Raw genomic sequence first — 9,301 nt, forward strand, 5'->3', positions numbered from 1 at the left:
GTTGTAAACATATCAAAAATATAAAGTCTCTAATTGATTGTTTGGGCACAACTCTGAACACACTTCAATAAGCAATAAAACTGATAAGAAAGGCATGAAACCTTTGTTAGCTACAGTATCACACCAAACAGATTATGCATTATGAAACTGCATTGCCTAGCATGTTCCACTCACATAAGTTAGCGGCGGTCTGCGTAATTGATCTGTAACTGACGAAATATGAAGATGTGGTCTTTTCTAGAGAGTCAATACCCATTAAATTGCATCCTTTTTATACAGTAAACCGCTGCAACGTTTTGAATTACACCAAATGACATTAACTCATTAATTTCTTGGCCATTCCAATTTCTGTCCTTGGTATCATGCTGCAGCTTACAAAATTCTCCACAAGTTCACCTTTAATTAATTGTGCTCAAAGTTATGATCACCCAATCAAGTAGTGACTTTCTTTTTTTTAATGTGTTTAGTAATAAAATCAATTTTTTAAATACATTATATATTACATGTCATAGCGTGTCATTTTTTCTTCTTATTGATACTTGCGAGGTACAACTCTTTGTTTTAGCGATAGTACTTTCTAACTGAGTGTCTGAAATTTCATTTTTATTGTACAGATTGGGATCAGGATCATCAGATCAGCCGATTTAGCGAGCAAAATGATCGTTGATTGACAGATTCAGATCTGGGGTGGATTAGCTCATCACTAATAGTTATTATGAAACTTAAAACTGGGTTTCAGGATGTACTACTCTGGTTGAATTTCTCTCTTTGGCTAACTCACTTGTTCTTTTCTTCAGATTCAGTGCTTCAAAAAATGCATCACGATACGACTTGCTAAAAACCACATACAAATACGGATTACTCATTGAGTTTAAAACTAAAAAAATTCTTGCCAACTTTATAAAATTAGGCAAATTATAGTCCGACGATAAAATTTTGATTCCAAAATTACTCATCTGTTCCAAGATTATTGATAATCGCAGTGGGGTCTGACAGACAAAGAAGACAATACCTAATATGATCAGTAGTCGAGCGACTTGATTACGGATTCCATAAACTTCACTCCTCTGTTTCTCATTAGAAGAGCTGGCTACAAAACGATTGCTTAAAGCTATAATAATGGCAGCATACATTACAAAGTTCACAGTAAGAAGAGTCAAATAAGTAATTGCATTGATGACAATACTGTAGATTCGGAGAGAAAAAGAGTTGCTAATTACGTCACAAATCCAGCGTTTATCCGGGTAGCCTTTATAGTGCGTGTCATTCGGCCAAACTATGCACTCAAAATTAATTTCACCATCTTGTGGCAACATGGCTGTCGCTAGCAAAAGGGCAGCGATCCAACTGGCTATGATAACTTTTATTGTACGAGATTCACCGGCTAGTGTCCAATTGTACAGGGGTAGACAAATTGCAGAAAAACGTTCTAAAGAAACAAATGTTATTAATATGATGGACACAAAGTACGGCAAAAAGCCAAAGAAACTGATCAGTTTACAACTGTAAGTGGTAGTAAATGGTGTTTCACCTTGCAAAGTGTCTGTTGATAATATGTAGGCAAACTTAAATCCCATATATGTGATAAATATCATATCTGCAATTGAAACATTACAGAGATATGCATTGGTAATGGTTTTCATGCGGTCGACACGATGCACAGTCCACAAGAAGGCTCCGTTGCCTAACAGACCTATCAGTAATCCCATTACTATGAAAATAAAATAAACTGTTTTAACAATAGGAGAATACACAAGTAGTGAAGCAGTTGCATCATCTGTAATATTAACAGTGTTTTCTAGAGTACATTCAAGATGTTCCATACTTGGTGTATAATATTCTTGCCCCAATAATATTTTTGACTCCAAATAAACCTGTAAATAAATGTTCTTCACTAAATCCAGTACATTAATTGTTACACAGCTTCACTTTGTGTTGTTAACTGAAGTAGTGACACAAGAACTGAAACACAGAATCTAGCAGTAGAATCACGAAGCTCCCCTTGGCCACTGTGAATAGACTGTAAATGCTTATGTGTACTGGTAAAAAATCACATGTCTTAAAGTGATACTGCGAATGAGCAGCAGGTACATTGTATTTCAATCCTTCACTATTGTGTTGTCTACATTACATCATGTAGCTTTATAGCACTGCAAGTGACAACATGCGATAATGAATAGTAACATGGGAAGTGTAAGTAATGAAATTATAGTGCTTTGTTGCATTTGATCTAGACGCCTCTGCTCCTTCACCAAAACAGCTTATTAAGTTTTGTGTAACAAACAATCAATACATGTGACGTACTGGGGGAAGTAATGTAGTTGTCTCTTTTTAGCACTTTGAGTGATAGTAATCCTTTGTTGATTGTGAATCTAGAAAGTTGTTAATTAATGAAGCACCTGGGTCAGGTTAATTGAATTAGAATTGTTGGTTAGTGTCTAACGCGGTTATCAGTCGACTTAATTTCTTTCTAGATTTCACCATTAATTTCATTTATTTATTTGCTTCCAGTAAATTTCTGGGGGAATTTAGAGCTGTCACTTTTTTTTTATCTTTCACAGAGCCAAAAGGCTCTGTCATTTATTGCATCAAGTCATCCTTTTCCCCCCTTTTTAATTGAGTGCTATATCAACGACTAAATGAGTGTTATCAACTCCATATTGGGAGTTTGAGCAACTATATTACTGAACATGTACATGTAATATTTGTAAAACCAATCAATCTATTGTATTATTTTTGTGGAGGGTGTTTGATTTTACTTTCTTTTATTAAAAAAAGATCACGTTCTAGATATGGATGGAATTCTAGAGCCTGATGTTTTAGAGCCTGATAATAAACTGATGCTGTATAACAAACTTTTACCATCTAATAATGTCATATTTCATACAACTGACCAATAATATAATAAGGGGGGTCAAAAAAGTTTTCGGGCGAAAAATTTGAGGAAGACCAGCCCCCCTACCAAAGTATTAATGAACACTCCCTTATACCAATTGTTGCGTGATCTACGTTCGTACAAAAAGAGCTGATTTTTGAGCCTTGATGTCAAGTCTAGCCCGATTGAAAAATGTTTCAACTTTTATTCCAATATCAACAATTTGTCGAGGATCACGTATACATACGGCAATATCGTCAACATAGGCCTGGACGTACAAACATACACCCCGCACACCCCTTCCGACCAACACCCCTCCACCCGTCAACTTTCGAGATGTACATGGAATTCTATGGTATGTTTTAGAGCCTGATAATAAACTGATGCTAATAACAAACATTTACCCTCTAATAATGTCATATTTCATACAACTGATCAATAATCTAATAAGACTGCAGTGTTTCATAATGGATCAATCCATCCACAATTACAGTACTTACTTTGTATTACTAATTTAATAAGTTGACAATGGTTTATGTGATTAAATAAGAATTATATTTTACATATAGAAAGAGAGTGTCGGAAGTTCTATATAAATATCAGTTAACATTTGAACTATTGTTCCATACATTGTAAGTATACATTGTTGGAATGTTGTAAACATATCAAAAAATATAAATTGATTATCTAATTGATTGTTTGGTCACAACTCTGAACACACTTCAATAACAATAAAACTGATAAGAAAGGCATGAAACCTTTGTTAGCTACAGTATCACACCAAACAGATTATGCATTATGAAACTGCATAGCCTAGCATGTTAAACTCACATAAGTCAGTGGCGGTCAGCGTAATTAATCTGTAACTGACGAAATATGATGATGTGGTCTTTTCTGGAAAGTCGATAGCCATTAAAATGGCTCCTCTCCTTTTTATACAATTTTATGTGTTTAATAATAAAATCAGCTTTTTAATGACGTCAAAAAACCTGTCGTAGCACGCCATTTATCCATGTTGTTAATCTTATATACTAATGAGGTTCAATTCCTTGTTATAGCTTCGTGCCATCAGTCAAAGTTGTTAAGGTAAAGTCAATTTTGTTAAGGTAAAGAAAAAACCTGTTTTACGGGTGGATGGATTTGTCAAGTAGGGTTAGTCGGTCGGCATTTATTTATTTATTTATTTATTTATTTATTTATTTATTTATTTATTTATTTATTTATTTATTTATTTATTTATTTTATTTATTTTTTGTTTTGGTTTTTTATGGATGCTAAAATGACCATAAAATGTCCATAAGTACTTTCTAAAGGAGTGTCTGAAGTTTGAATTTTATTATAAATTTGGCACAGATTTGACAATTCTTTTGCAAATATATTAGAAAATTTTCAGTCAAAATCACTTTTGGCCCCAAAACGGCTAATTTTGAGTAAGAAAATTCTAGATCGGTGAGGTCCGCAAACCATATTTTTTCATGACATAATTCCTGAATATAGAGGGGTCCTAAGTACAGTCGCAAGGAGTGTCTGAAGTTTTAATTTTATTGTACAGATCGGGATCGGGATCAGATCGGTCGATTTAACGAGCAAAATGATCGCTGATCGCTGATCGACAGATTCAGATCTAGGGTGGATTAGCTCATCACTATATAATAATTACTATGAAACTTAAAACTGGGTTTCAGACTGTACTACTCTGGTTGAATTTTCCTTTTTGACACTTGCCATTTTCTTCAGATTCAGTGCTTCAAAAAATGCATCGCGATACGACTTGCTAAAAGTCACATACAAATAAGGATTAATCATTGAGTTTAAAACTACAATAAGCTGTGCAAACGGTATAAAATTAGATGTCCCACGGTCCGACAAAGACGTTTTGATCCCAAGCTTACTCAACTGATCCAAGATTAATAACAACCTCATTGGAGTCTGACAGACAAAGAATACAAAACCTGATATGACCAGAAGTCGAGCGACCTGATTACGAATTTCCACAACATCACTCTTTTGTTGGTCACCTGAAGAGGTGGCTACAAATCGGTTGCTCAAAGCTCGAATAATAGCAGCATACATTACAAAGTTCACGATAAGAAGGATCAAATAAATAGTTGCAATGGCGAAAATACTGTAAATTCTGAGAGAAACAGAGTTGTTAATTACGTCACAATTCCACCGTCTATCTGGGTATCCTTCGTATTTTGTGGTGTCATTCGGCCAAGCAATGCAGTCAAAACGAATATCACCCTCTGCTAGCAACGCAGCTATCGTTAGGAAAAGGGCTGCAATCCAACTGGCTATGATAACTTTTCTTGTACGAGATTCACCAGACAGCGTCCAATGGTAGAGCGGTAGACATATTGCGCAAAAGCGCTCTAAAGAAACCAGCGTTATCAATATAACAGACACAAAGTACAGCAAAAAGCCAAAGAAATTGATTAGTATACAACTGTAAGTGGTAGTAAATGGGACTCCTCCTTGCAATGTGCCTGTTGATAATGAGTAGGCAGATATAAATGATACATATGTGATAAATATCATATCTGCAATTGAAACGTTACAGAGGTATGCATTGGTAATGGTTTGCATGCGTTGAACTCGATACACAGTCCATAAGAAGGCTCCGTTGCCTAATAGTCCTATCAGTAATCCCATTACTATCAAAATAAAATTGACTGTTTTCATCATAGGAGAATACACAAGTAGTGAAGCAGTTGCATCATCTGTAATATTAACAGTGTTTTCTGGAGTACAGTCAAGATGTTCCATACTTGGTGTGTAAAATGTTCTTGCTCCAATACTATTTACAACTCCAAATCAACCTACAGTATCAATCCAATACAGTATAATTGTTACACAGCTTCACTTTTTGTTGTAAACTGAAGTTAAGACACGGGAACTGGAACATAGGATATCAGTCTAGCAGTAGAATCATGAAGCTCCCCTTTATCATATTGGCCACTGTGAATAGACTGCTGAGTAATGTTTCTGTGTACTGGTAGGAAAGCAACTTGCTATTACTAGTGGTACTGGGCAGGTATATGTACAACAATCCCTCACTACTAATTATGTTGTCTTATACAACCAGTAATAGCACTGCAAGTGACGGCGTGCAGTAATGCGTAAGGCTGGGTTACATAGTAGCGGCAGATAACCCGCGAAATGCAACGGACGTGAAATCACAACATTTTGGCGGCAAAGCAACGGCAAAAGGGGAAAAGCAAGAGTTGCTGACGGGTGGTAATCACCTTCAGCGACAACACCACAGCAAGGGACGAATGGTTGCGGCAGGAAACGGAGTCTTGCAACAAAAATCGGACGTTGTCTGGGCGGCGAGTGACGATGTCTCTACAGAGCCCGACAACAAGCAAGGAGGTCTGACGGCTGGCAGCGGATTGGCTGGCGGCAAAGAACGACGGCTGACGGTAGATTGCGGCGCAAGGCATGGAAACGTCAAAGAAGGGTTGCGTGTCTCCAACGAAATCTGAACGGAATCACAACAATTTTTTTTGCCGCCACAAAATTTTCAACATCGTTGCATATGGAAAGGTTTCTATACAAAACCGATTCTCTTATAAACCATCATGCGCATAGTTTCCACCTCGATACACCTGAGCACACATTTTCGTCCAAGAGCTCTCAAGCAAGCAGTAATTGTCTCAACTACAGTCTTTCATTACACTACACGGTTGAATGCATAACATCGAAGAGCTGTGGAGCTTCTAGTTGAAAAATGGGCCTCTTTGATTGGTTTTTATCGAAGTGTTCCCTTCATAAAATCAGAATTTTTTATATATCAAACGAAAGCTAACTCTTCCCCCTAAAAACACTTTTTGTCACTAGGTCAACAGATAACGCAATTTAATGTTATAGCAAGGCGAATGTGGTAAATCTGTTTTCTAACTTCCTATCCAAGCACATTTTTTACCCAAAATGTAGGTTTTAAAAGTCAAAACCTCAAGTGTTCCTTACAATATTTATCAAATTTCATGTCATTAAATAAAAAAGCACACTCATATTGTCCATATACTAGCGTCACTAGAATGAGCGATGGCCAATTCTTTTTAAATTGCAAATCTTGTGCAAAAGTTACTATTTTTGCCTGTTTTGTCATACGGTTGCAAAGTCAATGAACTATGACTTTGCTAAAGAGCGCTTACAAATTGATATGGAACCATCCAATTTTAGTTCATTTTATGAACTAAATTAACCCCAAAGATTGAACCAGCTCCTGAGTCTGTGCAAAATGAGCGCATGGGATGGATCTACGATTAGTTTAGGTCATTAGGGCGTAAATACACACATTTTTTATGACGGATAAATAATCGGGGTACATCCCTTCCCCCTTCGTTGTTCTAGGGTTAAGGCTTTGGTGAAATGCCAAGGTCATGCTAAATTACATCAATTTTGTCTACCATTGGAACCACAAATTAAACACCAATCATTCATAAATATTCAATGAATATTCATTACAAATTCAATTTAAATGATCAGTATCATGCTTGCAAACACAAAGTGTCTAAAGACAATTATTAAATCTTTTCGAGCATTATATTATATTACAACACAATCATGGTACTGTAAAATTACAATAATTATATTACCGCGCAAACAAATGAATATACTGTGGGAGTATATTGAATACAAATTGAATTAAATTGATTAAGACCTAACGTATTGGCTGGTCATTGATGAAAGAAATATTTTGGCGTTTAAATAATCTTAATCGGACGTTTCATTCCAGAGATATTGCGAGTGTCACGGTTTTATATAGGGCTGCTAGAACATGTTAAAAGTTAAAGTCCAAAAGGAATACTAACAGAAAGTGCAATTTAAGGTGCTTTTTTCTTAATGTATTGATTGACTAGCGTTATGTGGAACATTATATTTGCTTTTAACAACATGAAATAAGATCATCCTGAAATTAATAAGACTTCAGCAAGCCGACCGAAGAATATATGGTGCATCCAACCAAAAGTGTACACGGGCCCCTTTTTAAAATCCAAAATAGTCTCCACAATTTGTTCCTTTTGCACATTGATTGAAAGCATGTTTGGCTTTATAGGAACCAAAAGTACCATTACTTATCTTGAAAAATAAATCCAGGACATGTGATAGTTAATGTGACATCATAACCCAATGTTACCTACGAATACCACTAGGATGCTTTCACTATCGCAATACTAATCAATCGAAAACAAATGGTATATTTCCATTAATGCTTTTGTCGTGTATTATAGACCACAGGGTGTCAGGAAAATGCTAGCTCAACTAGTTGATTTTTGAAAATGAAGTTTAGGTCAGCTTCTGTATTTGGTTTATCAAATGAGTGTGAATCAATTTACATATTGTATAATAAAGAGGGGGGGTATCTATTTTCTGGAATATTAGGAATTATAAGCACACACTTAACGCTTGATGATTTCACACCACCAAATAGTAATATTAAATACTGCAAGTGTACCGCAGATGGGAGAGATCGAATAAGTTTTAATGATTTTAAGCAGCCTTTTCTTTACAGAAACACTGGCATGATTTTGCCTGTAAAATAGGAAATTCCCGGACATCGTAGACTTCGAGGGCCAGTCGTAAACCTATATTTTTTCCAGCCAGAGGTATCAGGCAAGGGCTGATTTCAACCATCATAGCTGTCGCTTAAAACTGAGTCGCTCCTGTGAAGAAAAAACGTTTTCTTCAGGCAAATTTAGCACATATCTCTATGGGACTCTGATTTGGTGGTGTGAGATCTGAAATAATGATAGTTGAAGAAACCCGGGTATTCGTAGGTAACATGATCGATTGAACAATATCTATATTGAGTTTAAAGGTTCAAATTTGACTATTATGTTAATGAATGGATACAATGGTAGTTTTTAGATCTGTTTCAGATGGTAAGTCCAAATGAATCAATGTTATTACCTTAGATAAAAAAAATTGATGTTTTTAGCAGGATTTTGCACGCGTTATTTTCATATACAAATAGTTAAACAACAAATTTACGACATAAAGTGTTGAATGAATCCATTATGGGGAATAACATTGTCCGAGGGTACCACTTAAAGTTTTGACAATTAATTTCCATTCGCAGGAACACTTCATTACACAATGTCATGTATTATGCTGTATTCGTAGGCAACGTTTCAGTATCCGTAATAAACAATTAGACTTTTGGTCGATATTGCAATCAAATATTCATTTTATAAAGCACTTTGAATGTATTCTTTTCATTATGTGCGTTTATTGATACTAGAGACCATATCATATATTAATAATGTCGGTTTACAGCGGTTGAACGAGGATTGAAGTAAGAAACAAAGGCACTAAAAAGACTTTAATTTGCTTGACTGCACACAAATCGTTTTAAATCGTCATAACAGACTTGTGAAGTCCATCTTGGAGTCAGTTACGTCTTGTGGCCTTTCGTTTGAG

The sequence above is a fragment of the Amphiura filiformis genome, unplaced genomic scaffold (assembly GCF_039555335.1).
Source record: "Amphiura filiformis unplaced genomic scaffold, Afil_fr2py scaffold_594, whole genome shotgun sequence".
In the NCBI taxonomy this organism is placed as follows: domain Eukaryota; kingdom Metazoa; phylum Echinodermata; class Ophiuroidea; order Amphilepidida; family Amphiuridae; genus Amphiura; species Amphiura filiformis.